Here is a 15111-nt window from a genome sequence, read left to right as displayed (position 1 = left end):
TCTGTTCAAAGATTGCTGGATTCGCCCATACCACTGGATGCAGTAGGAATCCTCCATCTATTGTGCAAACCGAATTTGGTGAAAGGGGTCTTTATAAGGTCCTACCTCCTGCAGAATGCTTATGAATGCTGAATTGAACCTTTTCGCATTACTGAACCCTATAAAAGAGCAGCTGATTTAGCAGCCAGCTCGTACTTTAAGTAAACTGCTTCTCCTCTTCACTGCGTATAACGCATAGAAGGCGATGGCAAAGCTGGTTAGGATTTACTTCAACGAATGTGTCTTTTTTATCTTATTCGTTCTGGCTACACTTGCAAGTGACTGAATCTTATCTCTTTGTTTAAGATGAACGTCACTGAAGCGCTGACCCACAATTGACTTCATGGCTTGTATACCGCACTCATGAGCATTATCACAATTGACGGTTTCATCAGCAACCAATCCAGTAGATAATGAAACAAGAAGATCTAAATGTAGCTCGAGTGGGATATGAATTACAAGTCAACTCACTAGCTTTTCGACGTCCTTTTCGTCTCTGGCCATTCGCGAAGTTCTACATGTTGCTCCGACGTTTCGGAATAGATGCCACTAAAATCTATTTGCCTCAATAATATTCAATGAAGCTGGCATTGCAGACACCCAACGAGCAATCACTCCTTCAGACAACCCCCCCTCTGTGTGTCAATTCTCCAACAGTTTTCATACTTTGCATAAGTACTTGGTCGATGACCTTATCTGCCCAAACCCCTAAACAAAATTTATCCGATCTTCTAATAGTGAAATAGCCTTGGGTGGCGAATCGCTCGAATTCTGAAGTTAACATAGTTTCTTGTAATTTGATAATTTACAGAAGGTAAATCTGAGCAAACTTTGCGTAATTTAAGGGTCCAGTGGCGTGCAAATACGGAATCATACATTGTACGGAGTACATGTAGAGTTGTCAGTCGGTAGAGCGTTCTGTTCTAGTAAAAAGACGCATAATGTTGACCATTTGGGAGTACCTCACCCACAATTTAGTAAAACGACTAAATGAGGAAACTTTCAGTTCGATGTATAACAGCGTGGAAGCTTCAATCAAGTATTCAGACGTGCAAACTGTTTTCAGCGAAACTTTTCCTTCGAATAGATCATTGAGTAATGTCTTGGGCTGTTGAGTGAAGTTTGATTCCTTCTTCAGATCTTTTAGGAGAAGGATTGTCAAGGACTTGCATCAAGAAATGCGCCTGAATGGCTCGAGCGTAAGAATGACCTGTCATCATATGAACCACGATATTTGTGGCGTAAATATTCCCAAAGTTTTTCTAAACCGCTTCCAGCCGTAATGTTTTCCACAGAGCCCATAAAAGACATTAGCAGGTGGAAACCTCCTAGACGAAAAACTTCACATGATAGCGGACTGGCTTCTTCAGCAGCTGAAACCATGTAAAATGCCTTTGCGTAAAGTGGTTGATCAAATGTCACTACACACGATTATTGATTTCTTTGCTTGCACGGATCGACGGCATAAAGAAGACAAGTGTATATCGTGGTAGGATTTGACGGTGCAAGGTTTGACAAATGAAAGGGGCAGTACAGTTAATGTCTCGTATTCCTATGGTAAATATATTTAAATGAACCGTGTTACCCACTATTCTTGCGGTTGTACTTTCACACTCACCTTATATACCTATAAATTTTAAAAAAAGCTGGAAAGAAAAATCGGGATAAAAATAATCTTTAAAGAATGTTTTCTATAACTATACCTATCGAAAACATAAAATCCAAGGCGGCGGGGTATCTCAAAAAGGCGAATTTTCCCCCAAAATGGATGCTTTGAGACTTTCAGTACGTTAATTTGATCACTTCCCAGGATATTTCCACCAATTATCAACGTGTTTTTCGAAATGTTCGGATCAAAGCCTAGTTTATAAGCCCTTAGATGCGGCAGCAATATTGGCAATAGCCGCAATATTATAAATAGCCGCCATATTGAATGACGCAAACCTTGGAGCAGCGGGAACGTTTGGGTTTTGGGGATGTTTGTTAGGATCTCGTCCGCTATGTTACGAAAATTCACTAATTTTGTATAGGTTTCACTAATCTTTAATCACTACAGTGTCATAATAAATTTAATAAGAAAATACGACATGCTGCACATAAAATTGAATATCTCCGTTAGTTTTAGAGATACAGCAACGTAACGTACCTCGTTGGAAAGCTCTTGAAACGACAAATAACGATTACTTCACGACATTTTATTGCATATGTTGTCCTTTCCAAGTTATTTACAGTTAAACCTAAAAAAACAGAGGGGGCCGCGGTGGCTCAGTGGTAGAACTCTCACCTCTGGTGCTTGGGGTCCCGGGTTCGATCCCAGACCCCGCAAAATGAACTTTCTGGTGGACAAACGCCATGTGCGTGGATTTCCTCGGGGTAGAGATGCAAGGGCTCGGAAAAAAACCGGCTTTTTTGAAAAAAAACTCGGTTTTTTCTGCTTTGCTTTTTTGCTTCGGAAATTTTGGGCTTTTTTCAAAATACTGCTTTAAATTGATAAAACAGACTTTGTATCGCTTCTCTATAACACAAAAAATCATTTAATTAGTGGTTGATGCTGATAATAATATAAAACATCGAAAATAAACTATGAATTTCGAAAAAAATATTTCAAACAATTTTTCTTCAACATATTTACATTATGAATTCCACAGGATTAACCAATGTATATAATAAGAATTTTTTAACCTCCTATATACAAAAGTAAGCAGAGTTGGCAAGAACCGTGGTTGTTTTGGAAAATGCCAAAAACCCGTTTTGGGGGGGATGTTTAAACCAGGCTTTTTTGACTTAGATTTTTTGCTTTGTGTATTTATATTACATATTTACAGAAATAGCCTAAGTTGGTTTCGCCTTGATGTTATTATGCAACAGCGGGGTTATGCCGGAAGAACTCCCATAAGCTTAAAGAAGTGCGGTCAGTAAATTTCTTAAGTTGGGAATCTCCCGCCCTAGCCATTGGGAAAATCCCGTCATTACTTGAAATGTAAGACAATAACTGGAAAATCCTGTTATTGCTTTGCATGTAAAATTTAAAGGTCAACGTACCATAATTAGTACGCTAAAACTGAGGTATTAAATTACAAATTTAGTACCGGTACGTAGATATCATTGAAAGTCCAATCCAAGCTAATGTTGGAAGCTACGTAGGCAATCGATAAATTTTGCCAATTTCTATCAATATATTTAAGCAATATTGGCTTCTTTATAAAACAACACGCATTTAGGCATGTAGAAATATACAATTTGGTTTGTTTCGTATATTTAGGCTTAACATCCTTACGAAATACCGAGGTTATCAAGGAGAAGACTTTCGCTTAAACTGACATCCGAACCGCTACTTGGGTTACGCATGAAAGAAGGATTGTGGTTCGACCGAGAATTGAACATGGGACACCTTGATTAAAAGGTGAAAGGGAAATAAAACTATTGCAGGTAGTTTGATATCTGGAAACGTTACCATGAAGTTCACACGATTCGCATTTTTCATTCTTTTTATTTTTGTGGTTTAAACCAGTTATTAAAAAAAAAGTTGGTGTAAATCAGCCAACCCTAAAAGTAAACACTTCTTTTTAAAGAATACACAAATAACTAGCAAAATAGTATGTAGTATTTTTACTTCAAAATATTCCATACCCTCTTTTTGAAACAAAATAAAATTAAAATAAAACATAAGAGAAATACTTAGATTTATATGATACACTTAAAGGCTGCACATCTAGAGCTTTTGGTTCTGTATATTCTTGAAATTCTACAGTTAAGTTTTATAGAACCACCATCACAGTTTACCCAATCCTTAAGTTTTCTGAATTTTTAACAAGAGGGATTCAACATATCATTATGGAACTCCCCCCCCAAAAAAAAGACTACGGAATATATTTAAGTTAAGCTAAATACAACTGCACAACAAACATGACTGAGTGATTAGCTTTTGCGCTTCTATCAGGAAGTCCGGGATTCAACCAGCAACCAGCATCAACGCGTTACTTGCCCCAAAAAAGTAACTGTTACTTTACTTCGAAAGTAACGCGTTACTAACGCGTTACTTTTAGGTCCGAAACTTTAAATATGTGAAAAAAATTATTACTTCAATTTTCCGTACTACTATTACCACCGCTATTATTATTATTATTATTATTATTATTATTATTATTATTATTATTATTATTATTATTATTATTATTATTATTATTATTGCACTTCTGAATCGCTTTATTAATACACAAGAACAAATTTTTACTTGTTATATGAACATTTTCATATAGTGTAACATTGATAAAATGCCATACTGCGTTACTCGTATGAATGAGTACGAGCGAGTTTTCTTTGAAACTCGATTCGACTAGAAACATACATCTTTGAGCTTGGCCCGAGAACTCGGCTCGAAAAATTTTCTCCAACTCGACTCGAATTGGAGTCGACTTTCGAGTACTCTCTTCAAGTATATATTACATAGACAATATAATTATTATCTATGACACTACTACTACTACAACTTCTTCTTCTTCTTCTTCTTCTTCTTCTTCTTCTTCTTCTTCTTCTTATTATTATTATTATTATTATTATTATTATTATTATTATTATTATTATTAATTATAACAACACTGTATATAAAAATGAAAGATAAACGGTTTGTATTTGAATACTAAAAAACTAGTTGATTGCCAACCTCGCTAGTCGTGAAGTCTAGGAGTCAAGGACATTGTTCACGAGCTTCTGAATTTGAGTTGAGGGTCTAGGTTGAAAATTCGGGCTTGAGCCAAACACTGTTAAAAGTTATAGGACACTGGCCAAATATCTTCAAAACTGCTCGGCCCGGGTTTAGAATTGTCAACGACTCGAGCAGCTCGGCTCACAGCTCAATCACTATCGACCTGAACCGAGAAGTGAGCCGAGCCAACAGCTCACCCAACCAACTCGGCTAGAGCCCTCGGCTCAGTTGAGCCGAACCGAGCAGATGGCTCATCCCAACCAAGCCAGTTCGAGTCGATGGTTCACCCCAAGCAAGCCGGCTCGAGCTATCTTCTCAGTTGAGCCGAGCGGAGCTGAGCTTGTTATAAAAAATCTCTTGTGGTCTCGCTATCGAGACGAGAGGAGATGCGAACAGTGTCCCCTCTCGTGAGCAACACTAAAAGCATTCCATATTACTGCTTAGCTTACATTTCTTATGGTTTTCGCTTTCCAGTGTAATCAGGCCATGATTTCAAGACGAGTTAAAACGAACGAGCCATTTATCAAACTCGACTGGACTCGAAACTCGACGCGATAAACTAAATCGGCTTGGAACTCGACTCGAGAATATTACCTTTGACTTGACTCGAAACTCGACTTGAATTCGAGTCGAATCGAGTTTTATCTTGACTTGTGCTCATCCTTATGCGTTAGAAAAAAATTGTTGCGTATTATTATACTGCTAAACTATTTATATAATAATAACAATGTTGTTATGTAAAATTAAAAATACAGAATATAGAGAAACATAACACTACAATCAATAAAATGAGAACACATGAACTGGGGGTGAATCAAAACTTGCCAGTAATTCTAAAGTCGATACATGCTTTTTAAAGCTGGTTTCAAACTCTATAATCAACGGGACTCTAGGATAAGCAAACTGGTCTGAAAGAACTCCAATATTACATACCATCAGCAAACTATTTTCTAGTAATAAAGTAGGCCTGCTCATCAGAACAGTTTATTCATATTAACCCCTTACTGTATATCGTTAATTATGGCACTCTACTTGTTGATATTTTCCACCAGGGGACTTCAGAAATTTTACTTTCAAATTCTGTCCACCATCATCCTCAGCTCTTAAGAAAAATGTATTCTTTCAAATGTTCGAACGGTAAAATATTTTCGTTCTCCATTTTTATAAAAACAACACCAATCAAAGTAAAATAGACTACCGGTATCATTGCACTCCTAGTTCACTCACTGAATGTATTGATTTAAAGCTGTCAAAATCTACGACAAAATCTTCCAGGTGCTTGCAATCAGTACACGTGATTTCCCTGAGGCTGTCCTCATCTTCCAAAAACAGCAAGTGGCACTACGAACTTATCTGTTTCTCTGTGTGTCAATGACTGTCGGTCACTGACATACGTAGTTCATGCTCGATTGTTTCATTCTGAGAAATTCACTTACAGGAAAGAAATATTTGTTTCCGAAAAAAAAATACATATATTGCAGTTACTTATCCGAAATGTAACGCGAAAAAAGTAACGCAAACTAGGTACGTTACTTAAAAATTTGTAACGCGTTACCGTTACAGTTACTTTGGAAAAAATGTAATGCGTTACTAGGAAACATTACTTAAAAAGTAACGCGTTACAAGTAACGCGTTACTTGCGTTACGTTACTTCCCAAGACTGGGTTAGGGGGGCGGTCTTTCGGACTGAAGCCCGTTCCCCAAAGTTACGAAATGTCTGCAACAAACGAAATATCTATTATTTATGCCTTTACTCATAAACTTTAAGCTCCCGTCAAATAAAAATTACGAATGTTTAAAAAAACTAAACATTAGTAAGAAACCCTTCCCAAAATACTTTTCTAAATCCGCCACTGATTCTCAGTATAAAATGATTTTTAAAGTTGTATCCGGAAGATTATTGCTAAACATATAAACGAAACGAAATATTAGTTATGCCTGTACTCATAAACTTCAAGCACTTCCCAAATAAAATTAGGACCTTTTAGGAAACGAAACAATCAGAAAAACCCCTCCTAAAGTACTTTTCTAAATCCGCTACTGATTATTTGTATAAATTGGTATTCAAGGTTGTGTAAGGAAAATTATTGCTAAATCTCTTCACAGCTACAGTATAACAGAAATGTGGAAGTACGGTTTGACGGATATATTGAAAAACGTACGTTTTGACGGATAAATAGAAAAACGGGCAAGTTTAACTTTGCGCTAGAAGCTAGAGTACTAAAAGCTCTTAGAAATGAAACGCGGATGACAAACTAGAGAAGAAAAAATATTGATAACTCAAAAGTTAAAATAAAGTTAAATAGCCTCTAAAATTACCCTCAAATACTACGTTCTTCATGTTAGCTTTAATTCGTAAAACATGTGCTCCATCCATCTTGATGGTGAATTTCAGAGCGAAATATCACATTCAGGTCATGGGATTTTTATCTAACTATAGAATATACTATAAGAAAGCTATTTAGATAGAAAAATCATGAAGTTGAAAAAAGCCAAAATTTCCAAAATTCTCGTTTTTTTTCCAAAAAAGCCGGCTTTTTATGTGAAAAAAACCATCGATTCAAAAAAGCCGGCTTTTTTGCATCTCTACCTCGGGGTTCTCCCGTTTCCTCCCACTTTCTTCATTCCACCATTTCATTCACTAATCATTATCACCGTCTCGTTTAGCCTAACTGACATAAACGTGGGACGTAAAACTCAAAGATTTCATTTCATTTAAAAAAGAAAGAAGACTGCACATTATTTTCAATTTGAGGTCCTCTATTTGGCGAGTTATCCCCAAAGTGGATGGTTTTAGACTTTCAGTACGTTAATTTAATCACTTTCCAGGATATTTCTACCAATTTTCAGCTTGTTTATCAAAATGTCCGGGTTCGGTCATTTTTTTGTCTAATTTTTCTGGACTGAAAATAGTATGGTATACTTTTTTTGTGACAGCAGATTACACAATTTACTGCGATTTATATTTGACATTTTGAAGAGAAAAGGTTTAACAAGGTACTATAAATACTACCATAAAACAATGGTATTAAACTAATCAGTAATTACAATATATTTTTATGTTCTCTAACTAGTGTTTGAAAACATTTTTCATCTGATGGAAAATCTGGTGAAAAACGTTTTTATTCAGTTTTCCAGTTTGGATTTTATTCGCTCTTTTTAATTCTACTTGGAAGGGAACTGTTTCTGGTGTCACACGAAATGTGGAAAGAGACTATGGTCAATCGATTTGTGTTAGTGAACATGAAAATATGTAGGTGGGAAGAACCCTCGATCGCAACCGTTCCATACTTATCTGGGGGAGTAGGGGCAGTGACAACACAACACGTTCTGGGTAATGAGACGAAATATGGAACGAGTTCGATGAATTTATGCGTAGAAGCACAACATATACTACAATATGACATAATATTCGACAATACTCTCACAAGTGAGGGCAGAGGCGTAGCACATAACGACAGAGGAGGGAGTCGTTAATAGCAAGTAAAAATGGTCACATACTTGAGGAAAACGGAGAAGCAATACGTCAGGGGAATGGTACAGTAATAATACATGGTCAAGTAATCAATCACAAACTATAATCCTGTAGACGACATCGTGTAGCAGAAATGGAAGGAAGAGAGCTATGGAGGAGATTGTCCATAGGGTCCGGACCCCCTCCTCTCGTAACGTCCGCTGTATATAGACTGTTTTGTACATGTAGGCATTCATTTTCATATGTTTATGATGATGATGATCATGACAGAAAAGTAAGACAACAATATACGCCCCTGTGCGAATGCACTGGAAAGTTCAATACTCCACTATACATTGAAAGATCAGTCAGAAATGAGGGGGCCGCTGGCCCCTTGCCCTTGTACTCTCCATCCATGTACTTGAACATGTAAATGATATATTACTATGCAATTCCTCTCAAGTCCGGCTCGTGTGTGTTCATACCTTCTATGGAACTTTTCCCCTACGCTATACTCCACGCTACACGCCCTGCTTCTCTGTCGTTACATTGTACTGTTCAATTATCACCTGTTCCATTTCTTGGACAATCACCTTAGATGACGCCAGTTCAAATCCGTAGTAGAGGTGGAACATGCACTTGATGCCTTCTTCGCTTCACGGCCCACCAAGTTCTACCGTGATGGAATCCATGGCCTTCTAGAATGTTGACAGAAGTCTTTCGATCCGATGGGAACTATTTTTGATCTTCCAGGTACGTCTTAGCCCCATGTGACATATCGATGTCCGAAGGTGGTGGGTAAGAAAGTGATGGAACTTTCTTGTTTACTTTTAAAGATATGTTCTGTGTACAAGGGCTTAAACTGAAATAGTTATGCACAAAGGTATAGTGATTGGTCCGGGTCAATAGGTTTTGGTTAAACACAATAAGAAGTAAATGGAATATAATTTATGGAGAGAAAGTAAAATAAATATAATAATAATAATAATAATAATAATAATAATAATAATAATAATAATAATAATAATAATAATAAGTTAAAATAAGTGTTTTTAGTTTTCCGGAAGAAAAGAAAAAATTTCAATCTTGGACATTTTGCAAATCAAATCATTCATATTGCATTTGCAGCTCAAGTAGTGAACGACTGCATCATATGTCACTGATTTGTAGAATTTCGTGGAGTTCATCAACGACGTTGAAAAATAACCCTCGTGGGCACCAAAATACAAGATATGTTGATGGTCTCAGTACCAAAGGATGTTATTAGTGGAAGAGGACCTGATGGAAGAGTTCTTGCATGTGCATATAAGTTAGGAACATATGAGGGATGTAATATGAAACCCTATCATATCCTTTTCTTTAAAAAAATACTTATGATACAGATTATGCACATTATGTCAATGATGTAGGTTATTTCACGACCTACCATACCTACTATTTGTGAGTTTCTAGTCTAAGCTACACTCATAGAAAACGCATTGCAAAGATGGTAGTTTGTTTGAAAGCCTGAAATATCCTTCAAAATAAGTTGTTGCGCAAGTTTATAAATCTACCACATCCATTCGGCAATCACAGCGAATTATTTTCAATTTCGCGCTTCGTTAACTTAGATGTAGTCAGGTTAGTGTGAGCACAACATTGTTGCAGGTGTGACCAGTATGTCGATTGTGTTTTGTTCACCGGCAACTGCTCCGAAGAAAGTCGTTCAACGTTCAGAGTGGAAATCTCCGAAGATGACTCCTTGAAATATTGTTAAAATATTGAATTCAGGAAAAACTAAGAATAATGTAGATGACGAATGCTGTGATTTGGAACAAAAATAAACTCCTCATGGTGAAAGCATTGTGTAAACAATTATGTATGTTAAAGTTCAAGTTAAATAATACAATACTCGTTATTGGCCAAGGATAGAGCAGAACCCGTTAAACGTAGGCACCACCAACAGCGGGTAATATGACGCACCTTTCACGCGTGTTGAGCTTGAATCTGCTCTCCATGATTTTCCCAATACTGCCCCAAAATCTGTCCATATCTCCTATGAAATGTTACGCACCTTCTCCCAGCTTGCATTATTAAAATTGTAAATCGCATCTGTTTAGATGAATTTTTCCAACCCTGTTGGCGTGTGATGAAGGTTATTACCATCTCTAAGGCAAGGAAGATCACAACCAGTCCCATTATCAATAGACCTATTCCTCTTACGAGCTGCGTCTGTAAGCTGTTCGAGCGCATGATAAGCACACGCTCTGTGTGGTGTTTGGAAATTAATTACTTCTTCAACAACTATTAGTGAGGATTTCCAACTTTCTGAAGAGCTACTGGTAATCTCGTTCACTTTTAGGGATATTTCATGACGCCTTTCTCAACGGAGAATCTATTTCTTTTTTCACTTAACGAAATAGTACGACGGCACTTGGTGTTACGGTATATTGAAACAATTATGTGACTGTTGTCTTCATGGCCATACGATTCACCTCATTGTCAATTTTCCTCATGGCGACATTATCTAGAGCATGTTTGATCTAGTCGTTCAGAGCGATATGTAGAAGACGATTGTGTTCCACAGGGCAGTGTATTTAGTGACACGTTGTTTCCCATCACCCTCAACAACGTTCTTTTGCAGCTCCTGGCTCCTGTGCGTGGTGTATTTAGGTTCACGATCTTGTAATCTATTATCGTTTTAAGCCTCCTATATTCTTGGCATTACTCGACAACTACAATTGGCTTTGCATCGTCTTTTCGGCTTACCGAACGTACAGAATATCCATTTCTTCCTTAGAAATATCAGTGTGTTCAATTTACCAACTCTCTTGTCTTATTGACAGGGACTTGTATATGGATTACACTTGTTTTTCGTTAGTTGATACGATCCATTTTTATGGCCGGATCTTTGACTATCGATTGACTGGAGCAATGCACATTCGTTCGTTGTATTTCTCCCCTCTGCGCGCTCTCTGTATCCTTTGCATCCTCTGTGTCCGGTAGTACGTGAGGTACTGATCGAAGTCTTCTCCTAGGATTATACCATATTCAAATCCGTTCCAAGTTAAACTATAGAATGTATTACTTATGCATATGCTCCCTCCTTTCTGCTAAGACAACTTGACACAATCTATCACAGTCCATAAGTAGCTACTAGCGCTTCCGTACTAGTTCTTTTTGTAGTCTTTATGTTGAGGCCAAAGAAACATAGCCTCCAGTGACTCCTCATTTATTTTGTGGATGTCCGTTTGTTCTTGACTATCCCTGTATATCTTATGTTCGTTTGTTCTTGACCATCTCTGTGTATCTTATGTCCGTTGTGCGTGGACTTACTAGCGCTATGCTGCATATGATCGTCCTATACGACCACTGAACATTTGTGCGTGTAAGGCTTTTGTCTCCGACGAATTCATGTTGCGCTCTCCCTCATTGCTTAGATTTTATGCTGTACTCTCATGGCTAGTTTCTACATCAAAATTTGACTCACACATGTCTTTGCATTCATAACTAGTACAAACCAATTCCCACGTATACCAGCATGAGTTTGCAGCATTGTTAGTGCAGAACCAGGATTTTAATGTGGTTTATAACAGAGTTCTATGGACGGAAACGCTGTTGGTTCTGCCTTTATCACCAACGACAGCAGCTCAGAATTAAGTTTGAATCGACTGGTATACTGCGGAGTTAATTGTGATTATCTTGCCCTCGACCATGCGTTTACGCTTTCCTTACACCATGCGCTAGTCTACATCGACTCCCAAGGAGCTTTTACTAGCCTTCAGACTATTTCCAATAAGCACAACCTAGTTGAAAACGTTTTTGTGATTGTCTGTTGGGTGATGCGTAATGTCGGCATTAATGAAAACGAACGTGTTGACACAGCTGCTAGCTTTGTCGATGTTGCATTGGAGCACAGTTTTCCTCTCTCAGACCTCTGTATGTAATGTACTCTCATTGTCAAGAAGATTGGTACCAGTAAAAGCAAAATATAATGCACGCTGTTTAGCCACGAATAGAAGAATCTCACATATGTGCTCATTCTCGTCGTCTAGATGAAGTCCTCCTGACAACTTTACGAATCGAACAATCTCGTGTAAAGGACAGTTATTGGTTGCGTGCTTCGAATCATACTCATTGTGTGGAATGTACTGGTCCATAAATAGTTGGTACATTCTTGTCAAATGTAATAAATACTCCGATCTCAGAGAGTGTCAGGAAGTGCTACCTTTTACATCAACAGAAACTTAGCTTGAACACCAACGCCTTAGACTTAAGCAAGTAAACCAATTTTGTATGCGTATTGTAGTATAGAGGACAAGTATTAGGCCTATTGTATCTGAACAACTATTATATTCTTACTTATTATTGGTTTTCTTCAATATACAGATGGTGATAAAAATGGAAACACCTGAACGAAATTGCAACTTATCAGATTAATATGGTGTCGGCCCACTTTTCGCCTTCAGAACAGCCTTGGTGCGACATCGGATGGACGCATAGACGTCGTGAATAGTAGCAAGCGGAATTTTACACCATTCCTCGTGCAGGGCATCAGCCAGTTCTGTGAGAGAGGATGGAGGTGGAAATCGTCGCCGGAGTCGTGTTTCCAAGACGGACCACAGATGTTCAATTATGTTGAGATCTGGTAATTGGGCGGGCCAGGGGAGGTGTTGAACTTCTCATCCCGATGTTCCTCAAACCACGCTCCAACAACGCCAGCTGTGTGAATGGGTGCATTATCCTAGAAGATGGCGTCATTGTCCGGGAACAACATCCGGACCATACGATGCAAGTGGTCTCCTAAAATTGCGACATAATCATTGGCAGTGATTCGTCCGCTAACTGTGACCACAGGACCCAATTAAAACCATGACATGGCGGCCCACAGCATCACCGAGCCGCCGCCATGTTTCACAGTTGGGCGGAGACAGTGCTTCTTCTTTGGGCTTCAAAAGCTTCTTTGGGCGTTCTCCATACATAAACACGGCCCATGGTTGGGAATAGGGTGAAGGATGACTCATCCGACCATATCACACGTTTCCAGTCCCCAACGGTCCAAATTGCATGGTCGCGGCACCATTTGCGGCGTGCGAAAACGTTATGGTCCCTGATGAGCGGTTTGGTCCGTGCAACTCGACCCCGTAAGTTCATGTCATGTAATTCGCGGCGGACTGTGATTGTCGAAACAGGGTGGGAGAGGTGCTGATTGAGTTCCTCCGTCACTTGCTCCGCAGTGGCACGACGGTTCTGCGTGACACTGCGATTTAATACCCGGTGTGACCTGTCACTTATGATTTTCTTCCGCCCACTGTTCCGCTTCCCCGATGTGGTTTTCCCGTGTGTTGTGTAGGCCGTCATTACCTTTGACACTGTCCCACGCGACACACCGATCACAGTAGGCACTGCCGTCACACTCACTCCACATAACCGCGCACCAACAATTTGCCTTCGTTGAAAATCTGAGAGGTCTCCCATTTTACACTACCTCCGTCTGCTGCAGCCACTGGACACTGCTGTTCCACTGCGCCTTACGTAGTATGGAAACCGACCTAACACACCACCAGCAGCGGTCCGGCGTTGCGGGCGCCACGACACCACTGCCTAACCATACATCTGACGTGTTGCCAACTACAGGTCTTTCCATTTTTCTGATCACCATCTGTATATGTATATATATATATATATATATATATATATATATATATATATATATATATATAATATTAGCTTCTAGTTAACTAAACGATATATGTTTATTGTCATTATATATATACGTATATAATATCTTTATATATATATTCCCATGTAACATTCCTAATTGTACTTTTGTTAGGTTAGGTGCTAGAGCAGCCTACGGCTGAACCTCGCCTCATGAATAAAGGCATTTTCAATTCAATTCAATTTCACATTTAGATTGATATTGTTGAGCGTGTATTTGATTTTATGCAAAGTAGTAACGTTGTTCAAGTTTTGAACACTCTTCAAGTAGTTTGCTCTTTCATTTATTCTTGCTGCACATTTATATTTTATCCCTTTAACGTGTTGTGGTCGATTAAGTAACCACTCATTGTAAAATCTATTTACATTAATAATCCAACCATACTGCATAGGGATGTTTTTCGATATGTCCTTTAGTTCGGAAAATAACCACTACACGTCTAAACTGTTTTGCCAACAGATGGTACTGCCTGCTTTCAAAGTAACTGTTCTCGTGGTTACAATTGTAACGAAAATGCGTTTGAGGGTATGAAGCTGTTTATGTTTACATCCTCATACCCTCAAACGCATTCTGGTTACATTTGTAACTACTAGAACAGTTACTTTGAAAGCATGCAGTACCATCTGTTGACAAAACAGTGTAAACGTGTAGTGGTTATTTTCTGAAACAGGAATATCAAAAAAGCATTCCTATGCAGTATGGTTGAATTATTAATGTAAATACATTTTATAATGAGCTATAAAGGCAGTGGCTACTTAATCGATTACGAAACGCTAAAGAGTAATGTGGAAAGTAACCGTGTACCTCATGCAATCCATACCTTTCGGCGCACTAGAGCCAAACATTTTCAATAAAAAGTTTTGGGTGTTAAAGAGTTATTTAGACATTTTATTGTTTCTTACTTTATATTGATATCGTGTGTGTGTTTGTTGCCATAACTTCACAATTTGTTATTGTTATATACTAGCTAATTTCATACTTTACTTTTTGAGGTAATTTGCAAAAAATTTTTTTTCATATTTTAGTATATTCGTTTTTAAGATTTACTTAAGACAGTTCGTGTTTTGGAGCTGTTGTATTGATCGTCAAAGGAACAAGTAGTCCCGACACTGACGTTTCGATTAAAATTCAATCAATTAATCAATTATACTACTTTTCAGAGGTACAGACCACGATTCCATACTAATTTACCAATTTATAATTTTGACAATT

The 15111-nt window shown here is 38.1% G+C and overlaps 1 protein-coding gene across 2 annotated transcripts in view; it reads left to right on the top strand.

Annotated features, from left to right (window-relative positions):
• The window catches only part of LOC145681972 (uncharacterized), a 123120-nt gene that overhangs the window by 88204 nt on the left and 19805 nt on the right, over positions 1 to 15111 (top strand). The gene's annotated exons all lie outside the window — the stretch shown is intronic.

This window comes from Thermobia domestica, chromosome 3 (assembly GCF_964235325.1).
Source record: "Thermobia domestica chromosome 3, izTheDome1.hap1.1, whole genome shotgun sequence".
NCBI lineage: Eukaryota > Metazoa > Arthropoda > Insecta > Zygentoma > Lepismatidae > Thermobia > Thermobia domestica.
Note: the sequence above shows the minus strand (reverse complement) of the source record. Positions and strands in the feature narration are given on the sequence as shown.